This window comes from Varroa destructor, unplaced genomic scaffold (genome assembly GCF_002443255.2).
Source record: "Varroa destructor unplaced genomic scaffold, Vdes_3.0 BEIS01000005.1, whole genome shotgun sequence".
Lineage (NCBI taxonomy): Eukaryota > Metazoa > Arthropoda > Arachnida > Mesostigmata > Varroidae > Varroa > Varroa destructor.
The window spans coordinates 6,667,409-6,688,133 of NW_019211458.1; positions in this window are offsets into that span (position 1 = coordinate 6,667,409).

A 20,725-nucleotide genomic window follows, 5' to 3' on the forward strand; every position below is an offset into this window, starting at 1 on the left:
TACACAAGACTGATTATGTTTGTATAGTTGTTTTGGTAGTGCACAACTAGATCTGCGGAAAACTACGACATATAGGGGAATAGTATTTAGTTCTTTCAAGAAAACTTGCTTCATGAAAAGTTTCATTAACTTAAAGATCACAGACGACAGTTAGGTAGATACTCGTTTAAGGCCGTTGGGTTGTTAATACCACTTTCTACGTCGTTTATGAAAAAGTACAGAACAGGTTTTACTATAAACACTGATTTTTCTCTCCGACAAGAGGCAAACACGTAGAAGACTCAGAAAGGCATTTTGAAGCCCCAATCATATCCAACCACTGTTGCTGTAAGGACACTGCAATGACCAGTTCATCATAGAGATCAAAATACGCAGCCTTCATCTCGACCACAAGAACCTTTGATCTTGTAACACGCGCCCACATAGTCCGACAATTTAGGTTAACATTAACGACGTGAGTCGTTACACAAATTATTGCTACATGAATACCCCACTGTTACCTACCAACAGATATGGGTTTCGTATAATAATAATTATTCTCCATCAAGAGATGCTCGTGTATCCATTCATTGAGATTCCGCTCTGCGTGACTGTCAACAGTCATTTCAGCCGCGACTTACGTAATAATCGTTCTTGGATATATAAAGACGTTACCGTTCGTAGAAAACTCTGCGCGGGCTATTATCACTGCTTAAATTGCCCCACAGGCCTCTCGCGTTACGTAATAAAGTGTTGTCGATCCTGAGCGCTAGCCAGACGAGGACATCTTCGAGGTGTTTCTTGCCATCTCTAGTCATGATGAAGATAACAATTTGAAAATCTAGGTACTCTACAAATACACTTTTTGATGAGCTCGTTTATTACATAGTTTTAGATTAATTTTTGCTGCTGCTGCTACGAAAATTTATAGCGTTATTAATTATAACTCTTCAAAGACCTGGGAGCACCAGTACTTAATATCGTACTACGTGTTTTTCCACCAACGGGATTCTCAGGCTTATTGATGCGAGATAACTATTTTCACTCATTTTGTCACTCTGATGATCTATATTTTACGAATCCGTTCGAAGGTGCCGCTTGCCCTTTAGATAACACGCAATCTATGCAATCGATTTTAGCACAGGATGGTGCCCAACGAGAATGCACCTCTTCAACATAACGGTGCAGTTAGCTCGAACTCTGTGAGAAGCGCATTAGCACGACGAACATTTCCATAATTATTGAAATCTCTGTGGATATAGGAAGTGGACAGCCCCTCTTACCAACTGTAATTTCAGTCATAAATATTAATGCTTATCAGGCCCCAGGGTTTATGTCCTGATTCTCGGCGTAAGCACAAGAATAACACGACGAAAATCTCATTAAACAACATATGTAAACAGAAATTGAAGAAGTCGCTAGTCGATATGAACGCGAAAAATCTATGTCTAGACAATAGGTCCATTATAGGTTGGCGTCCTAGAATATGCCCAAGGTTGCAGTAAAAGAAAATACCTTATCCTTTACAAAGGAAATCAGATTAGAAAATAGTCCGTTCAAAACTGCGGCAACGTCCGCCATGAGAACACCGGGAAAACGATAAAAACATAGCGTACCGGCGTTAAAACAGTTAATCTTGTACAAAGAACCGATTTTTGGACGATAAATAATTCGATATGAAAACATTGATATACTACTATATTGTTATTAAGTGCGAATATAAATTATTTTTGGAAAAGATATGTCTTATGCACCGATAGCAACGGAGATTCGCAGTAGAGAAGAATTCTGTGTAAGGACGTAAGTGGCTTTGCCGCTTTTGCCTCCCGCCATTCACAATGTTTCTTCCATAAGTGAGATCGCTTCAGTCTGTGTCTATAACGTACATAGTGTATACGTATTTGCTACGGCTGAACTGGTTACGGAAGTTATGTATGCAGGCAGAAGACATCGGGAAAAAGTATTTACAATAAGAAAATCCGAGAGCGTTCATCTTGTTGCAGTCCGGACGATTTACACAAGCTGCAAAAGCCGGGGATTCCTCCGATGGCTGGCAAAATTCTTGTGTGCTGAATCATCCGAACGCTTCGATGGACAACGGTCGTTGTTCTCATAACAACAAATCAAAGCAATACGTTATGTCATCTGCAGTAAAAGTCTCTATTTTAATGTCCGAAAAAATTTTTTCAGGCCGTAGAAACGGCCTTAGGTCTTCTGCGCGACATTGCGAGGGTAAACTAAAGGGCTGGAGCATCTCTTGTTGAGAAATGGTCGATTGCGGAAACAGGAAGATTGAATATGGTTAGATTTTTCGTACCATAACCGCATACATGTTCGTAATTTCAAGGTAGTTTGATGGAGACGCTAATTTCATCCTGAAAGCTCATGAACACCATGAATTTCCCACGTGGCCCTTGCGACTACTGTGTAAACACGTGGACAGTGACAAACTACATGTTGTTTTTTTTCTTTTTCACATGTAGTATTATTATTATTACTGACAAACAGACAAGATTTGTGTGTATTATAGAAAGATAACACTTTATGTGACTGGCTGGAGACTTTTAAGCCGCATCTTTGTATAGCCTGCTTAGGTACCCGTTGCTGTTGTCATTTTGATAATAAAACGCAACCTCAACGGTAAAACATTTGTGAGTTACCATCAACACACTATGGCGGTTACGTGAATGTTTTATCAGCCTTCGTAAGCATTTTATTATAATTTAACAATACTGCGCACATTTTCCCAAACAGAACCCCTTTGAGCAATTTTACTATATGGCAACGCCATATAACCTATGCTAATGATTGAATGTCGATACTTGATAGATTAGCGGGCCAGCTAGTCATATAGTATGTGCTCTTATAATGTATTATTTGTACGCGGTACTAGATGTTTTTGTTGATCACTAATGTTCGTGTTCGGCAATTTAGTGTCTCTTTAACCACGCGCTATTCCAGCCGTCGGAATAAAAATTATTCTGCATACGTAATTGATAGATCCTCCGCTTGCCAAGCAGAGTTCTTTATTTTGCTTCTGATAAAAAAAATTATTAAGCTGCCTCGAGCAAGTCTTAAATTTAAGTAAGTATTGAACTTTACGCCGCCAGCAGGCGAAATGTGGCTGGTTTTCTAAAAACTTGTGAGTGAATTTACTTGAAGAGAAATGAAAAGATCTTTTCGTCTCGAAAATCAACGTTCAGTGGCCGAGTTTCTGTTCCTCGAAGGTCACAACGCTGCGGAAAATCATCGTGATCGTAATTAATGAAGATATTAGGCAAAAGTACCTTGGATGAAAGCAAGGTGCGTCAATAACGCAAACGCCTCAAGAGTGGAGATTGGACCCTTAAACACTTCCAAGCAGGTGATCATATGTTGGGAATCGAAGCACAAGAACGCAGTGTTGCAACTAAGAAGGCTCTTCGCAAAAGCAGGGGTCGGGGTCTAAGGGTTCTGTCGGCAAAACTGCGTAATGTAACATATTACAGAATTATAACTCAAATACTAATAATGCGGAAATTGGGTACAAAATGAGATCCCGGTAAATTTCCTTTAGGCCGTTTCGAAATACAAATGACGTATTCCACAAGCAATTGACGGAACTTCAATCAACAAAAAACCCGCATGAAGCATCGGCCACCGTGGCTCAGTCTCTACCGCCAGCCTGAGAAAAAAACAGACGAAATAATAGAATCGCTCTGATTCGGTGAAGTGTCGAGTAGGTTTAGGTGTAAGGTAATGGTAGCGCTTGCAGTTACGCGATACTCGCTAAAAATAAATCGCGAATCCGAACTAGTCGTGGGCCGTTGCTATGGCGATCGATAGTACGCACGCATTTTGTTTTGTTGAGAGTAACTAAGCTAAGCTTCAGCTACTTTCTGGATTGCATGAAAGCATATCCTGTTCACTTACCTAACATGCGATTACATTATAACTTCCATACCATAAAAAAGTAATCGATGGACAATCGTATCCCACTACTGATTTACCTCGAAAGCGACCGATTACATATGGGAACGCGAGTGGTAAGTATAGGGTGAAAGGAGACATCAAAGCGCTGGCGTAGCTATGTAAAGATGAAGCAAGGCACCTTTAGTATATATTAAATTATTATTCTGGCCCAACTAGTTCAAAAGTTATTCTATTCCAAGGTCCGCCGGATTCGTTTGTAACAGTTTAGTACTATAATAAAATTTCATAAATTTTAGGAGATACAGCCATAATGGCTCGGACGACTCGAGATGACTACCTTAAAGGTTGTTGTATCGACATCGTTAAATGGACATGGTTAAATGGTCAAAAATGGAAACAGCACCGACATGATGGCATATGGTCGCTGACGCCGTAGCAAGGGACGGAAAAGGCTTAACTGACGAGGAAAGACGTGTCTCGTACGGTGAGCAAGCGACCGACCGACCGACCGACCGACCGACCGACCGACCGACCATATTCTGTACGGGGTGGCCAACACCGAGCTGTAAAGACTCCATGAAGGAAAGATGTCGGGTAAGTACTACGATGTACGGAAGTGCGAAAATTATAAAACCATTGAAGAACCATATGGTCCGCTAGGGAGACAACCAGCATGCGGGCATTGCAGCAAACTTGCAGGATTACTGAAATATTGAGTCGCGGAGAGCCCAGCCGCGCGTATCATATGGCTTGCGTCGAAGGCCGAGGGTTATGGTCAAGAATGTTAACAGCAAGTATCTCGGTCGCGGTTAGGGTGTGGAAGTTCTAGCTGCTAGCCGGTATATTGGCAGGCATTTCGAACAAAGGCCTAGTCCTTTTCAGTATGAACATATACCTAGAAAAAAGGAAATTCGAAAATACATTTAATAAGATAATTGAGAATGTATGAGTTTGTGTCACTTTTTTTTTCCCCACATAATGATCTCTAGGACGAACCTATCATCTACTAATACTCGATAATGCTATCTAATAATCAGAGGAACATATTTGTATCGAGCACTTTTACAGCTGTCGAATTCATATCGCAGCGCGAACGTGGAGTATTTATTCATCATACTGTTCACACTCCAAAAATATTGCACCCTGGTGTGCCTTATCTTACTGCATTCATTGCAGCATAATTTTTTATTTAACTTTCTTTCAGAAACACACGCACACAGATATATTTACCGATCATTAACCCTAACCTTAGATATCTCAGTCTTAAGGCTCATACATACACATATACATACGAATAGAAACAAATGTTCCGATCCTACGTTACGTCTAAGGACGTTAAGGAACCTCTCGCTAATTGAATCAGAGATAATGAGGTTATATTACGATCACTTAAATCATATTGTGTGCATGATATGCTGTAATATTTACGGAGGCACATTTCAATTGGATCGTAGTAACCTTGTTCTTCAAAACGGATCTGATATATGACCATATAATGTAATGATATCTCTTAACACTTATTTCACTATATTGCTTTCGTCTGGAAAGACTCTGACCCACTATCAGCTATCTTACTATCATAAGGTTCATACTTCCACGTTTCGGGTAGTATCCTTCGGGCTGTTCCTTAAATTTCTCGACGAAAAATTAATTGTGTTCATCAAGTAAATAAAACGGTTTTTCGTGTCAACTCTTTGAGCGGGCTTGACTCTATTTTGTGCCGATAAATGGGCGACTGGTAGCTTTTCTCAGTAACGATGTAAGTCCGCAGGCGCTACCTTTATCCTTAATAGCTTCAATACAGTATTTAATGATGAGCTCTGCAGGCTGCTAATCGATGTTCCTGGTGCCTTACGTACGCTCTGTTTAGTGCGCACTTTGACATACATTGTATTTGTCGTCAACATACGTGAATTCATGCAATAAGTGAACTTACGTATTCAAAAGTTCGCCCGTTGAGACGAAGCGTGTCTGATTCGAGCAATCGTTCTGCCCAACGTAATTTCGTCATTTCTGTATTTTGTGTTAATTTCCAGTCCTATGACAGACGTAGGTGAAGACAGTGGTTAGGGCCTGCTGGATACGAAAGTGACTGTTTCTGTATCTGATGAGGTTATCTGCGTACGCCGTGATTTTGAGCAACAGGTGTCCACTTTTTGTCAGTTGCGGGAGCTCAGGTACGATAAGAGCAAATAGTTGAAAATTGAGTTTTCCCTGGACGAAACCATTACTCTATAGGGAAGGTCCGCGTTCTCCCGTCTCATCATCTGGTGCTATTGATAGCTTGTAGTATGGCTTTCAGGCTATACAAAGTTTTTCGAGTGCTCGCATTCGTCATCCTGAGCCGAGGCGAGTGCGGAAGTCAATAAACACACTATAGACATAAGGCCCTTTTAGTGGAACAGTTTTTTCAACCTCTTCAGGAACTATTGAGCATGTCGACGGTGTATGGGTCGTCCCGCATGGAATCCGCGCTGATCGCAAAGCAGTATTCTCGAAGCTAATCGTGGCAAACAGTTTATATACATTGCTCTATTGCTTTCTGCAATGTAATTTATAGATCTATATAGTATATTTATCCAGTACGATGATTTTCTGGTAGTTTGAAGATGAACACCTGAACCGACGTAACGAACCTTAACGAGCTTGTCATGCTCTTGGAAACGTATCTCACTAATTTGTTATGATGTATCTTTTTGTAGTTCCAATCATTCATTGGTACTAGCTATCCACGTGACCTACCATATTTAATGAATTCACTGAAAATATATCCTTTCAGCCGACTTGGACGAAATAATACATGATAGGGCGAATTAAGTGTTTAAGTAAAGAAGGAAATTTAAAGGCAATAATTTAAAGGTTGATTATAAACGTTTTATACTGAATAGTGAATTCTGCAAGTTCTTCGTCAATAGTTCTTAACGATTTGCAGCAATCCGTTTACATATATCTTCCGTTTCATCATGCCTACAAGTGGCCATCAGTGTTGGCCACTTGTACATACAGCTGAGGAAGTCCGGCCAATGTATATTTACCTTAAAGAGTTAAGAACGAAACTATATTCGATAATAGGTAATAAGGTAAAATAAGATTGCCTTTACTCTCGAACAAAAAAAAGCCGCGACGCCAGCATAAAGTCAAATGAGCACAGCTCTTTAGGATTTCCCTTACAATAGTTTGTGTCGTTTTGTTTTTTTCGAGGAAAACAAAGTGAAACATATATATGCAATACAACATTCTTATCCAAAAAGTTACTGTCTATAGATATTGGCAATTTTTATTAACGTAAGTTCGAGTTATGAAACAGTTATGAAGTTAACACGAGCAGACACACACTACATCGACTGCGACGAAGGCAGAATGCCATTGCAGTACTGTTTTTTTTTTCGCTTAATATATTTACATCAGGAGGCTCATTTAGATCAATTGATCGGAAGTTAAAGAGAGCTTATAGCGGGGTTTTGCATATCAAACGCCTTCAACATGCCCTTGATTATATGTATAATACTTTTGATTTTAAGAATCTCTTAGGAAATACAGGGATAAAGTGCAGCGTTATCGCGATAGTGACTAAGACGGTAAACCCCGGCTGAAGAGACTAGAAATTGCTGATCTAACCTCCATTATTGGCATGTACTACACAACTCGTATGACAAAATAAAGAAAGCATGAAAGATGCACAATTTTAGAAAAGACACTCCGAAGAAGGCCAATCTACAACCTCATCGATTTTCAACTCATGTAAAAACCTAAACTCTAAACGTGGTAATGTTATATAAAAGTAAAGGGTTGTCTAAAGGATCATAGGCTCCTAAATAGCTGTAGTAGACAAAACGAAGATCTTTTAAAAGCATGCTGTCTATTGTGTTATAACTTGGACATTTTGAGAAATTGCTTAACGTAGTTTTCTATTAATTTCCCTACTAAAATACAAACCGTTCGCAGCCTTCTCGGTTCTGATGATGACTACTGATGAACTGATGTCGAAGCTCAGTGAGCGCAAATATGATAAAGGCCTCAAAAATGAGATTATGGTAAGTTATATCCAAAGAGACCGGAAAACCAAAAAAAAATATTCTTCGTTTGGGAAAAACATTTTTTTTTCTTTTGTTTTCCAGTCTCTGTAACAAGATCAATGCAATTCAAAAAATCTATCCATTTATCTATCCAACGTTAGAATTTGCGGTTTAAAGAAGTGTTTTAAATAGCTGGAATATGTAAAAGCCAAAAAACCGGTGGCTTTTCTATCAGTTTGTTATTATATTAAATTGCAACGTGTATTAAAATGTAGCTATAATTTGGAGCGTCTTATAAATTGATCCATATTTGCTTTGTTAAACTGGAGAGTTTATTGTATAAAATTCTAAAAAAATTGTAAGGTACTGTAAAAATTCACATGTGAAATAGATTAATACACGTATAAAGAATTCTAAACTAAACAATTAATTATGGAGGATACAGGCAATAAAATAATGTTACAAAATAGATTTTGGGCCTTTGGCCGGCCTTGAGTGCTTCATGGATTATATGGTTTTTCGAAGTTCTCTACCATAGGAGCCGTGAGGTGCGTATGCTCGGCCTAATTTTTGAATCAAACATTGTTAGAATATGGTAACAATTTTCATCTTACGAAACTGTCTTTGTTCCAGGGTAGGTTTTCACCAATGCCTTCAAACATATGCGAGCAGAGAAATCGCTCGTAGTGCAAAAAATCTACTTACTGAAATGTAGTGGATTTAAATATCGGATTATATAACTAGCTAAGTGTCTAAAATGCAACACTGTAGATATCTCATGTTAAATGCCAGCCAGTGTCAACATGATAGACATGTTGGCGGATTTCCCAGTTTAAAGAAAGCATGTTTTCCGTAGACCCGCTTTTCTGCTTCTTTCCGTGGGTCGGTGCGGTGGCATACAGGGAGGATATCATCTGATATCTGGTGCAATGAACGAACCCGATGCTCTTTAAAAGCCGTGAACAGGATCATAAATTGGGGTTTCTTGGTATATAATATGAGACTTGGGCTTGAACACCAATAGACTGTGTTAAGGTGCGATCTAATCGATAACAAAAGGCTTGGTAGTGACGATCGACTTCTATTATGACAGTAGCTTTCTCATAACCCCGATGATGTTAATCATCTGACGTGAAGTAGAAGCAGAGGCCAGAAGTAATTTTCGAAATAAGTGATAGAACCGTGAGCAGAAATAGGAGTTTGCCCTAATCAATTGGCCTCAGAAAGCCTATACCAATATTAAAACAATTTTCCTTAAATAGCCAAGTGGTAGAGCATTGAAGATTTTAAAACACGTAAGGCTATTCTCTGAACCTCTTTTTAAAACGCTTTTGACGCTAGATGGCGTCAGGTACTGACAGTAACTTGCTGGACCGGGCGTCGACGTCCTCCTGAAAATTTAGAGCATCGGCCCCTGCTATTTCCATCTGTGTACCAAGGCTAAAGATCTGTGTCAGTACGTAATATAATTAACTTCAACTTATTTAACCACAACATATAGAAATAAAATCCAGCGTCAAAATTATCCTGTAGAAAACGTCAAATAGTTGCAGCAGTAGGCGGCTCTGTATTATGTTCATATTGTAATTTTAAAGCGCAGACTTCAGATTCCCCTTTAGCAAAACCTAACGACGCTAGAGTATTGGACAACTTCAGATAACTTTTAGCTATTTTTTTTTTTCATTCAACATGTATACTACACCTCAGCAACCGCTCAAGTGTACATATTTACAATATTACTCTAATTCATTGTGACATTGTTTCTAGATATATATCTGTTATTTGAATGTCTCAGAATTATACACACACATATATATAGCCGTATGGGGTTGTTCCAGTATTCACTGTAGTCTTTAACGTGTCCAACAGACTTTTCGGAGCAATCGACATGCTTCGGCATGGTGAAGTGCCGCTCGCCAAAACATACGCCATTTTAAATCGATAGGAACTGTTTTTTCTAGATAAAAACGGTCACGTTCTTACATTTTCGCGGATTCGCACGTAATACTCTAGTCCGCAAGGTTGCGTTTTTTATGGCAACCATTAATATAAACAAGCCTTGAACGTTTCCGGTACCCGCGTATTACCCACAAAACATCTCGAATGATAGTTAGGCAGAAAACTATAAACGGACTCAAACAGGCGCTAATTTCACTAACCATGGACGTCAGCCATAGGCCTAACACATTGCCCAAATTTGAGTAATCAAGAAACGGCAAGCACAGTAGCGACCTCCTATATGTTCTACCGCAAAAGCTTGTCTTGCAGCTCACTTCGTTCACCTTCGGCAATTCGGGTTCGACCCTTCTCGTTATCACCAATTATAGTTGCCCACCGCACTGCCACCAGGATGAACGCGCCTAGTTTGAGTAACGCTTATAGAGATAAAAACATATCCAAAACTCTATGTAGTATTGATATGTACCGTAACAAAATCCAGCTCACCGTTATTTAATGGAAGATAAATTCATTGGTGACAGAAACAACAGCTATATAACTAGCAGCTGCTTTGCATTATAAAATGCGAAGGTACGAGCGCTCTTCACGTAAGCCGTTCTTATTATTGTTTCATAAAAGGGGGTTTATATTTGACATATAAATTAAATCTACTGTATGATATTTTGCCCATGAACCTGTTAATGGATCGCTCACTCCGTTGAGATAGCTTTACTGTGAGGCACGAATCACTTTCAGATCGCCAAATTTCTTACAATTGATCGCCAACAGAAAATAAATAGCTTATGGCTAAGCAAATATATATGGCATATGTAATCAACTCTTGTTCCACTTCTTTAACCTAAACCAAGCTATATTAAGTACTCATATAATATAGGCTCAAAACAGTTTCATATAGGATTTATGGATTTAACCACGTTTTCTTCTCAAAATACTTTACTTTCATACTAAGAATTTGACTTGCTCACTAAGTGTAAATAACGCCATGAATCGCAATTAAGTAACTGGGTTCCTTTTAGTATATTATCAAGTTTGAAATTTCTATTGTCAAAATGATACGCATCATGCTTGAGAAGTGAATACGCGAGTCCGATTTCCGATCGCTTAGTTAAGAGAGCCTTGCGATCCTGATAGGCGTGAGCATTTTGACATAGCCAACATACATTAAATGTCGCTCTCGAACAGACTTTTCTTCCTTCAATCCAATTTTATTAATTTTTGCTGGTGGTAGTCAAAAACTTCCCAATACCAGAGGCAGTATGCAGGACAATTTGAAAAGGTGCATCATGTAAAATTATTTGAGTTTGGTTGAGCTTATAATTGGAGAGGCTTGCCTGATTAAAAAGACGGTATCAAGGAACAATGAGCAGGATGATGTCTTTCACAATCTTCTAAATTCCATCTTGAAGGGTTCCGTTGTTTGGAGCTCAAACGGATGACGTAGGTCCTCAGATAGCAGCGGCAAGTCAACGAGGAGATTCACGAGGCTATTCAATTGTTTGAATTTATTCCAAGCAAAATCTTTCTAAATGACGCGTAGCTCCTTTGCTGCAAACGTTTACTCGTCGGACAGGCTAAGCGCGATTGCAAGGACCAAACGATGAGGCAATTTGATCTCTCAATGCTGGCTTCCCGCATCTTTCAGTTACGTACGCCGTGAAACCTCTGTCGTTCACGGAGAAGAACAACTTCAGGTATGGAGACCGATTGACGTCGACAAGGCCTCGCGGGGTAAAAAGGGCCAGTGACTGTTGTCCTTCTCTTCTGAACTTCATCGCCTCCGTTTTAGTCAGGTTTGCAATTAGTCCCAAATCTGTGACCGCCTCGTGAAGACTGGCTGGAGCTTGCTGCACTCAGAACATGTTTCACATCTCGAGTCATTAGGTCGTTTACATAAAAAAAAAAAAAAAAAAAAAGGCTTCAGCTGACTTCACGGGCCCTCCTAGTTGAATAGGAGGGCCACTTCAGTAAGATGAAGAAAAAGTGGGTTTAGGTCGTCCAGTGTGAGGCAGGCCAGTGTGAACGGCAGGAATTCGGCCACTTTATTATCGATGGTTGTTCTGTTTCCCTAGAGCGGCAGCGAGAAGGTCAAGCACATTTTTAGGTACACCTGCTTCGGCTGGCGTGAACACTGCATCGAAACTTAGCACCACACCAGAAAGTCGACGTACAACGGATTCTATGGCATACTCTCTTATCGTCGGTTATAAGATTTTCACTTACTGTAAGCTGGGGTGATTAAGTGATTGCTGGGGTCAAGGGCTACTTCGATAAAAGGTAGCCCGTTCCATATATGAAATGGACCGTATATAAGAACAATTGCAATGCTACCTAGAGCTAACTAGTAATTCTAGTTTCTTCGTTGGTACCTACCGATGGATGTTGGATGGCTCTTCGGTATATACGTCTATTCCTCCAGAGCGAAACAGTCGAATGGTTATTCAGAATATTTGCCCATGCCCTTTGCGTAGCCCACTGATTGTGCTAAACATTTATATATGAAGCATTAGGATCTCTCTAAAAAATCTAAATAAAGGGAGATAGCTTTAGGATGTTGGTAGAATTGGGTCTTAAGGGTTATTTTGACGTTGGGAAATTGTCTCGGTACGACATGACACGACAAAAAGTCTTAGCCTCATTTGACTGGTCACAGCAGTAAATAAGCATATATTATAACGATCTTAAATACTACCTTAAGTATACATAAATAATGTAAGAGATCGTTGAGATGGGATCTTGTTGACGAATGCGGTACGAGCCTCATTCACCACTTCTGATTGGATAGCGTTGCGACATACCAACAACGATGTACATATTATATGCAGCATATTTGCTATTGATTGATAGCGCTATATGTAGTTCTTAGTGGGTGGCAGAAAACGATCAATCAATATCAATTGGCCCAAAATTACAGATACAAGCGCATTATTAAAACCTATCAGAAGTATACTGAAGATGCTCGTAATCACGTTAACTGCAAGAAGGAAGTACCTGCGCTCCGAAGAAACGATTCGTCTATAAGATCCGTCGGATTAATTAACAAATGCTTAGAGACAAAGATTACGACACTCTTCGATAGATAGGCATGGGTTATAATCAGCTTGAACAATCCTAGTCGTCGATAGACCCAAATGTCGCGGTCTATGAAGGTTCTCAATTTAACATCCGATACTGCCGCCGTTAAGTATTACTTCAAGTAGCTGTCCTTCAGCATGAAACGAAGTGTCCGCCCACACGCACTTCGTTTCATGCTGCATAGAGTTTTACGTATCACGTAACACCAACTGTTCGTTTAATCATTGAAATTCTAGCAAAGATAATGATAAAAGGCAGACATTATAAACCATAGTGATCAAGTTCACTTTTTGTTCTCATCCTGTATTGAAGCAAGAAGATTTGTACATCAATTCAATAAATTAGCGGCATAGCGAGAAGAAATGCTTCCTTCCTACTTTCTCCTAATCGTCGAAATGAGAGATAAAACGTTGTTTGACAGCCGTACGAATTTTGGATTGAACCTCCGGAAGGTGTTGTTTGTTCCTTTGCCATGTTAAACCTTTTAGTTAATAGAAGTCAACGCACTGATTGGCAAACATTTTCCTATTAATATGAGTTCTATTATTATTATACTTTTACTTTGGACCTCTTTTGAACGAAAACCTGATAGAACTGTGGTATTCATACGTTATATACACGTTCAAATAATCAAATGTTTATCGTCGCCAGGAAGCTGGAGTGAGGATTTCAGCAATAAGAAGTGACGTTTGATCCATTCTATATTTTAAGGAACTAAAGTAGGCTTTCAACTTTAGTGCTCGGAGTACTCCTAAACGCTTATATAATCAGTGAAGTGGCGTATCTGAATCAGTGAAGTGGATTTGTAGTTCCCGAATCGAACGAAGGATCCGAACGAATCCTTCTTTCATAAAGGCAGTGTTAGGCAATATTCATGCGGGGTTCTATAACAGTCGGTACTTTAGAATACTTCAAAAGAGTCATTTTTGGCGCGGTTATTTGCCGATGAGCTAAGATTTAAGTGTCCGCGGTATATGGATGGTGGTGGTGGTGGTGTATAATATTTCGGACGATGCTGCTGATGAGACAACTTTCTCACAGCGGACTCTCCGAGCGCAATTGCACTACCTAAGGTGCTAACAGTTTGCTATACGTAGAGTTCCCTTATTGTCTTTCACCTTGAATTTTATAGAAATTGCTAATTAAGACGCCATCTTTTGAAGAGAAACATTTGCATACACGTTATAAAGGCCTAGTTATCGAAATTTTTTCGTATTATTTTTTGTTAGAGCTATTCTATTTAAATTGGAACAGCAGGGCACTTGAAAAGGTTTAGAGCTGAAAACTTTTTAGAGTGAGTATCACAGAAATGCAATGCCGTCCTGACGTTACATATTTTCAAGTTGATATGGGAACTGCATTACAGACTACGTAATAGCCGTTTTTTGTAGAAGAACGGTATTCAAACATGATGTCAAATACCCTATTCTCATCACTGAATGTATATTGTCGTTATTTTGTGATAGCCTTAAAAATACGCCCTTCTTTAAGTTGAAGTAAAAGAAGAAACGCACCTGTAGGCAGTTGCTGTCTCACAACGTATAGTCCACGTATTTCTCTCGCGAACTTCGCTGAGCTGATCCTGTCCTGTTGCTGGGACCTAAATTGTCCCTTTCACCTCGTCTTACAGAATCATTATCTATGAAGCGATTTTACAGCGAACACGGAAACTCTTTTTTTTTTTAAGAATCTCATCGATTTTTCTTTCCACAATAATTTCCTTGACACCGCATATTGTTTATGGCACTATAATTTTTATTGAAAGGTCGTCCTAACGAATGTATTTTGTGAGCCATGCTCAGAGGTCGAAGAGAACAAAAATAGCTGAATTTTAGCATTCTACCACGTATGGCGTTATGAGGCGAATCTCAGGTTCGCTGGCCTCCTAACAGCGTATCACGCTGAATCACGTTGTTAACAATTATGTACATTTATTATAACACCATAATTAGCAAGCATGTAGCATTATTTTGCGCTGTTTACTCTCAGTAACTGTTTATAGGAACCGTATTTTGAGAAATTTCGATACGAGAGCAATGTGTGCCACGGTGCATATGCGGTCACTTACGACGACGTATGGCTAATCGGAACTTTGAATTGGCGAAAAAATATCGCCCGAAGTCCCAAAATGATTAAACATAGGATTCAAATATTGACTAACTTTGGGTAACTAACGTATTAATAAGTTAAGTTCGAATCTAATAAAAATTCGAATAAAGTTCGAAATAATGTAAAGAAAAGGCTGTCGCTTAGAAGCAAACCTGTCTAGGGATCTACAGTTTTATTACTACTATTATGCTGGAGCTAAGGGGGTGAGGCAATCACACTTCCCACGCGAATTGGATTGCATCGGTGATGTGCCCGTTCGTGGACCTGGGAAGGTTGACGGTCATTAAGGCTCTTCGGTCATTGCCACCGCAAAGGCGGCATGGAATCAGTTACTTGAGCAGTGTTCTGTATTTATTAGGTAGAAAAAAGGGCCGACACTTATGACGGACTTTTCGTCTGACAACGTGTTGCGATCAATTGCAAAAGTGTATCGCGTCCCAAATTGTGAGCACTCATTATTGTCAAATACACACATGCCTTTGTTATTACCACACATTTTAACACAACAACTCTATTTCAGATTGATTACAATACGATTGAATGGGAAGGTACTAATAATAGGTATGTTCAATAGTAGATTTCTTGCCCTGCTGTATTTGTCAGTTATTTGCTAGTTCAACCATTTAATGTCAGGCAAAAAGGTTGATTACATTCGACAATAGACATTTAGGATATATGACCTATGCTAATAAATCCTTCACTTCGTATCGTTTATGGCTTAGGCTTGCTCGTTTCCTACAAACACTGACCAGGTGGATAAAATATACACATCGTCATACAGGATCAGAAGCAGCCAAGCTGTAAACATCGCTGTTATAATAGGCTGCAAGGATGCCTAGGCCGGTTTTAGGGGTCGGCGTCCGTGCAATGCTTTGTTGCTTATTGTTGCAATATACGCGAGCGTAACGCCTGCTGCATCGGCGCTTTGTGCGTTCATCTTTCTAGTCCGCTCTGCTAGATAGCTTCCCTTCAACCGCTTGGCGTTTGTTCGAGCACGAGCCGACGAGGCACGGGCACGAGTTAAATTTATATAAGCGTGTTAGCGGCTCAGAGCTTGTTGAAGTTTGCGGACGACTCGCAGGTCTGAGGCAAAGGCAGCCTTCGCGGGTGCGATGTTGACATACACTGATTTTTAAGTGTTTCGTCGACGTCTTTTGAAGATCATGTACGCAGTACTTTCAGTTCAAACCATTATTCAAGTTACGTATAAACCGTGCTCCTAAGACGGCTATCGCACAATACGCCCTACAATGCTGTAATGTTATTGCGATACGAATGTAACTAACCGACAGCAGTATAAAGTGCTATTTTTGATCTATACAATAAAGGGGATTTGCTACACCGATGAAAATTCAGTGCTCAGTTCCACGATGGCCAATTTTGAGTACTTGTTAAAAATTTGAGACATTGGTTATTAGCTCCCCAACAGAAGACTTTTATTTTGTTAGAAAAACTGATTATTTCTGTGTCTTTTGCGATCCTCTTGCGATTCCTTTTGCGAAATCCTGCGGTTTTTAGCCTGATGAACAAAAGTAGGTGATAATCATAGAGAAAAAAAAATCAATTTAACTCTCTGCAGCTATATAAAACTACGTTTTTATAAAAAGCACTCACGCTCTTGATCATTTTAGCCGCCTAAAGCCTCAGACCTATGCTAACTATACAATTATTATACATGATGGAAGCGTTTGGGTGCGTATGAGGCCCAGCATTACTAGTAACTATTCATTCACCTATTCACTGTATATATCAGAATCTGAAGAAATCAACACAGGCTGGCTGACGCTCCCAGTACGCAAGAGAGAAGGTTGGTAACAAATAATACTTCATGCCCAATACATACAGTCGAGAACGGAGACAGTTAGGAGGGCTATATTTTGGTCGTTAAAATTTACCACTAATGAGTAAAGTCTAGACTAGTATTGTTTATTTCTACAAAGATTTTTTTTCGTACCAACAAAAGAACGATATCGCTAGGTTTCTCTACCCGACGATCATTTCGTAACATAGATCTTGTACAGGTACTCTAGATCAATAAGATTTTCTCCAGTATATTTTGATAGCAATGCAAATAAACTGAGAACCTTTACGCTGCAGGGAAGACGCTGTCCGAGGTTTAGCTTTCGCTATTTCTTCCCATTTACAATGAAGTAGCAAAATACTGTATTTTTATTACCCATAGAGACGGCCAGCTTTCTCTCGGAAGGGTCCTTGTCGAGTATGTGATAAGTCGCATCTTTAGCCCGAAACCCCTGGGAAAGCCAATGGCATCACGGTAAATACTAAATTATTCTCTAATACAAAGACATTCTAAATACCAAACAATTCTTAACAACTGAGTTCAGTGATAATAAAAACACTCTTCGAATGGATTTTAATTCAATAATAGGTTCCCAAGAATAGAACTATACTCTATCCGGCCACCCTGTCTTAACGATCCTGTTTACCAAAGACGGCAATCCAAGGATGATAGACAAAAGTCTGAGACAATGTCGACATTTTCCTGAACAGCAGCAGTTCGTGGAGGTGAAAATTTGTCTACAAACCGATTAAATTGAATTCGGACTACCCAAAGCACGACAAAAATTATCAATGGAAAATAAGACAGTCTTGTTCATTTGATACATAGGCAAGAGAAGGCGATGCAGACTAGGCGAAAAGCGTGCCACGCATGCAAGCACGATGTTCGCACCTGGGTTTCGTTCCTGTTTATTTTGGCTGTATGCCCAGCGCGCCTGTAGCGATCAGGGATAAACACGAATGTCTGATGAGCTCTTACATGACGAAATCATCAAGATTTTTTAAAAGCATTATGTCCTATCCTTAGGCGCCTGTATGCCTACAACGGACGCTAACATTTGTCACTGCGGGGACCAATATAGAATATACCCTACATTATCTCTTTCGAGCGCGGTGAGGTTTAAAGGGCCTGTCGGCGAGCTCTATGAGCATCTACTTATTGGCTGACATTTGTCTGATCATTTATACTGGAATTCTTATTATGGTGCATCAGTATCTTTCATTGCGCTCAGCCAACAAACAACCGCAATACGGGTCGAAATGTTTTTTTTGTTGTATTTATTTCGACTTTTTTAGTAAGTTCCTTTACAAAACTAAATTTTTGGCCGTTATTTACTCGAGGCGTTCGAGGTCGTAAAAAGAAGCAGCAATGAGATCTGATGAAATTAATAAAAATGTACATAAAAAGTAGCCCTTTTTTAGATCAATTTAGAAAATTATAGGAATGTTAGATATATCCGGAAGAACGGGCTCAGGAAAACTTGGACCTTCTCTAGCACCTGTGAAGGCTTATCCGTAAGTTGAACTGTAAAAATTATTTTTCAAAGTAGACTTTAGAGCTGCGCCTGCTTTAGGGGGGTTTTGTAAAGTTTATATCCACCACCACGGACGATATAGTTAATCGTTGTAAAAGACTGTTTCATTTTCTCCGTCAATAATTCGATTACTGTGTTGTTTAGGCGCAAATAAACTAACACAAACTATAAGATTTCGTATATGGATTTCTAATAGGAGTTGCCTTTATATTTTTCTTATAGCACTATGTTCATTGTTTGAACACTTTAACAAAGGTAGGTTTTCAGCCAGAAGCTTCGCTCATGGAGCTATATTTGCAGCACATCTTTTTGACATTTAGAATGACTAAAAGTAAGCTTCTGTTATTATTATTATTAAAACCCGGTATGGTTGCTTTATGAAAAAAAAGACCAATCCAATCAAGTGCTTTATTTATTTAAAGGAACAATAATTAAGGCGGTAACTTATTATTTTTATACCTGCTTTAGACCTTCTAGATTGTTTGACAAGCTTCTAGATAGACGAGCATCCAGTTTGTTGCATAGTAAGCCTATTTAACTGTAGAGAATCATTAATTTTTCGAATCATCGGAAGTGATTCATTTGACGAATTATAATTAGTGATTTTTGTTACTATTAGTAATTTACAGAATTTTTGCATAATTCTAAATTCTATTACGAATTTTGTTAATTTTCTTTAATTATACAATAATTTTTACCGTATGCCCACGTTATCCAAGCAGATAGAAGTACTTAATTAGTCCAACAACACCATCGAATATGATAAACGAATAAAATAGAAACACACGAAAATTAACACTAATGCTACAGCTACCTGGCCACCGTTTTAGATACATTTTTAAAACATACGACAATGTTAAATTTGGCTGTGCTTTTTGCGGATTACCAAATATAAAGTATTATCATTTTTGTAGAATAATGAAAGGATCCTATTCACTCAGAAAGGTTTTGAACCTCTCGACGAAGTGGGTACACCGAGTTGAAACGGTATCTCCTAATAATTCAATTGAATTAAAGACCACTATCTCCAAAGTTGCGTCCACACCCCCTGCATCGTCTCTACGAAAAAAGCCGAGGTCTAAAACTTGGCACGTATTTTTGATGCTTGCGCTGTTCGTTAATTACTGTGTAAAGTTCAATTTAGAACTTCTGTCCCGATATATCGCATTCAAATGCAAATAACTTTGTTTTAGATCGTATCTGCTGAATACAATAAAGTCAAAGGCTACTAACAGGATGTCTAATTTAAGGTGGGTTATTATTTTGGGCCCTATAAACTACCTGTATTTTGCACGGATTTGAGTGTTTTTACTTTATACAGGAAATAGATCAAAAGTAAAGTCTCGTCTAAACCATAAGTAAAATTTAGCGACAATCTAGGCAAAAAATGAAATTGGTACGTACGCGTTACAAATTTCGCATTTATTACGAACTGACATTTTTCAAGTAATCCCAGCGGTAAGGTTCGTCGTCGTATTATTTTTGTGTACGGTAACTACGGAGAGTTTAGGCGATAAACGTAATTGAGCGAATTTGATACAGCTCGACAGGGGGGATCTAGACAAGAAACGGGTAAGACATGCCGAGGAAGAGGCAGACGAAGCGTGGAAAATGGCAGACGTAGCTCCGGATAGGACAGAACGATTAGTGAAAGGGGGTAGCTATTTGATGGTAATAGCCCTGTTTGCCACCCTATTGCCCTCAGGTACCGAATACGTGGAGAGTGGTTCTTGAACGCTCACGCAACGAGCACTCGGTCGGCGACACAGTGCGCAGATGGGACGTAGCACTCCACGCGTACTTTACAGCCACCGTGGCCTCTCCAATAGCTAGCTAGCTAGCTAACCAATGAAGGCGTCTGCGGAGCTTGGCATCTTTCGAGGAAGGTATGAATAGCAATGCTTGGAATGAGAAATTGTAAGCAGGCCGTCTTCTGGAAAGAAGTAGGCCACTGAGACGACTTCATCGACTACAACGGTGCTGATGAAAAGGACGCAATCTTTCACGGATTCGCAGGCATTCGAAAGAAGCGGAGCAAGCCAAGCAGAGAGATGCAAAGCAGCTGAAAGTACCAACGACGCACTCCTTTGCAGAGATAACTATGCTGGCAAAGGGAAAGGCAGAAGTGACTTCAGCGGTGTCAAAGTAATCGACACTGCGGCAACGGAGAAGAACGATCTAGCCAGATGTTGAAACAGAATACGAAAGAAGACAGAAGTAGCTGGCTACCAGTTGGATCCTCACGCATTCCTATTGATAGTCGGTCATGAGTTTTAACATAGGTCATCAGATGGAATCACAAGGCCGAGTAAATCGTAAGAAGGGCAATGGAATACCAATATA